Genomic DNA, 3,323 nt, shown 5'->3' on the forward strand with positions numbered 1-3,323 from the left:
CAATAAAGGCCTTGGCTTTCTAGAGGTGATCATCTCACCAATCATTCCTCCTCTGTTCTGCGCTAAAGGCTTAGATAAGAAGGTTTTGTTTTTATTTTCTTTCTCTATAACGGATAGGTTTCTTAATTAGGGTGGGGGAAAAATGACTGCAATTTTGCTGTGGCAAATTAAAACCAAAATGAGGTAGCAAAGAGCAGGATCTGGAGGGGAGGGGGGCAATCAGAGACAGCTATTGATTTGGAAATGATGGAGTAGCCAAAAGAGAGCACACAACCTGGAAAGGAGACTCATCTTTCAAAGCGCTGTTCTTGCTGAAAACAATCAGTCCAGGCAGAGGTGTTGGTTGATGCTAAAGCTTTGGTGTTAGATTTTTTTCCAGACAGAATTTAAATTTTGGGAAGACTCACTGGTACATAATGGGATAACTTCTTAGACAAATGTTGAGATTATGAGAACTAGGAGTCATGGAATGGAGCTGAAAAAAAGTAAACATGAGTGGAACATCAAGACATTTTTAGCAGCAATGGTAACAAAAAAAAGGTTGGAAATAGGTTTTTTCCAAGGACAAAATGTCGCTGCTTACCATGGCCTGGGCAGGCAGAGAAATGGAAAAAAACATACTCTGAATATGAGACAAGCACCAAAATCTAACACACTCTCACTACCAGGTGGTGAGTAGCATGTCCCACCTTTTCTAGAACAGAGAGAATTGATTTGGCATCGTCTTATCTGGTCCCAGTGGCTGAGACCAAGCTTACGTATAGCTTTCTGCCACTCCAGTCAGCACATTTTCATTTTCACTGGTCTTTTCCCCCTTGGCTTTTCAGACATTTCTCTAAGATAAGAGTCAGATGTTAGCCTGACCTGTCGTCAAATATAGCCAGCACCTGGAAAGGCTGTCAGAGGACTGCACCAATCTTGTGATGACTGGTTTGAGTTTGTCAGCTTGTTCTCATTGCTATGATGAAACATGACTTGGGAGAATTGCTGATTGTCAGGTATCTATGACAGGTCAGGAAGATTTTAGCCACACTGATGCAAATAATCTGCAGCCATTCTAAACCTCGCTGAATGCTGCACACAAATAATCCTCTTTTCAGTTCACATAGCTGAAAACATACCTCAGGCCCTTTTAAAGCAAGGCTTTTGTTCCACCTTGTAGGAGAACCATCTTCTGTTCTTCATGATGACATTGCTCCATCAAATCCTCATCACAAGGCTGGTGAAAAATTGGCATCCCTTTTGCTTTTGGCATAGCATGTACCTTAGCATATTTTCTAGGAGGATCTGCTCCATGATCTTCCCAGGCATAAAGGTGAGGCTTGCCAGTTCTCTAGTCCCCAGACCTGACCTGTCAAATATGAGTGCAGGGATATGATTGCCTCCAAGCCCTTCCTGGCCCAACACTGTCATTATGCTCCAGGATAGATCTGAGCTTGGCATGCTGTTTTGATGGTTCAGCATTTAGGTGAGCTGAAAGTAGAACAAGTCTGCAGACAGGTCTTGGCTTGCATAGGAATCTTAAGCATGAAAGCAAGTCTTGCATAGTCTTATTACTACCACTGTCAAGTTCACTATAACTTCTTCCCTTCTCCTAGATCAAAATGATAAGGAAGAAATTAAAGGAAAGAAGGATGCCAGATGAGCAAGCATAAAGGAGTGAAGATATGGTATGCTCTTTCTCTCCCTGTGGCCTACTCAACCCCGCCAACAGCTGCAAGCATCACTGCACACCATTCTGGAACAGCAGAGGGGCTCAGTGCTGAAGGCTGCAGTTGTTGGCTCCACAGATGTTTAATACTTCTTTTCCCTGAATTTCACATTAGAAATGCTTTTTTCACATGGCATGAAACCTACTGAGAAACCATGGGTCCCATCTGGAGAGTGACTGTGCAAATACTTTCCATTAATATTATTTTCTGCAGCAAAAAAGTGTAAGAGCAAGAAGCATTAGTCACATACATGCTTAATTGAGATCTAATAGCCAAGGTCAGTGCTCAGCCCAGAATAGATAGCAGAAGCCTCCTGTGATTTATTTTTGTTGTGAGAGGTTCATAGCACACAGACTGATCTATTATTGGGTTTCACTATGAAAAATTCAGCTATCTCCTGGAATCTGTTCAAATCTATTTTGCATCATTTCCTTGCTTTTTCATTTAAAAATATCTTTCCAATGAGACCTCATGACCATGCAAATTAGCTAGTCTCTGCTGTGTGGAAAGATTGCTGAACATCCACTGAAGTGCAGCTATTTGTTCTTTTGCCAGCCTTCTGCAAGATGACGATACCTGTTTGTCAGTGTCTAGAATGCTTTTCTGTGATTTAAACAAATACCCTTACAGGGAAAAGATGAGTACTCAAGGGAGGATGCTGCAAGGGGCACATCAGAGCGGAGAAGCTCTGGACCTTTGCCTTGAGCTGTGTTCTGCATGTCTGCAAAATACCAGTGCAGCAGAAGTGACACGACCTGCTTGCTGGTCTACAGCACCTCCCTGGTTTCCTGTTGTACTTCAGCCTAGAGGACCAGCATGACCATTTACCTGGTTTCTTCTTTCCAGCTTTTTCTCATGAGTCTGTGCAGGATGCATCAGTGTTGCTCCCCAGACTAAGCATCTCCAAACATTTTTAGTCCACAGAGCCTTTCCTCCTTCAAGTTTTCCTCACAGACCACAAAATAACTATCTCCCCAAACCCCTGAGAACACAGGAGAAATATGATTTCTAATAGCCTCACAAACCACTTAGAACTAGGGAACTGATGAAAGAAGTAAGGGTTCTGAAGCTGAAAGGAGTAAGATCCCTGAAGATGAAATATAGAAGTCTTCGAGGAACACACCTGTGGTACCTGAAAGATGCAGCTGTACTTTCTTTGCCTAGCACATGATTTGATCCAACTAAGTAAGAACAGAGAACACGTTCTATGTGGGCACTAAAAGCAAGCGTGAATACACTAGGTGCAAAAAGGCTTTATGTTCTGGTGCACGTTTGTCTTTTGTCTGTCCTTGGAATCTTGCAGTACCTATTGCTGGTGAGCTCCAAGCTCCTGGTGCCACCAGGACTGGAGTTGTTCTCTGTGGTGCTCCCTGGAGCACCTCTTGCAGCACAGGTGCGATGTCCTCCAACGCAGCTCTCTGCACACAGGCAGTCTGTGCCCGAGGGCTGGCAGCTGGCTCTGACCTCATTGCTCCTGAGGACACACCGAGTGGACACACAGTGCAAGAACCACACTGTGTCCCAGTAGTGTGAACCACAGCCCTTTTGTCTATGCACTGCAGTAGTGACCAGCGTAGGAGGTACCCAGACAGGGGCCCCTCCTACTGAAAG

The sequence above is a fragment of the Hirundo rustica genome, chromosome 6 (assembly GCF_015227805.2).
Source record: "Hirundo rustica isolate bHirRus1 chromosome 6, bHirRus1.pri.v3, whole genome shotgun sequence".
Lineage (NCBI taxonomy): Eukaryota > Metazoa > Chordata > Aves > Passeriformes > Hirundinidae > Hirundo > Hirundo rustica.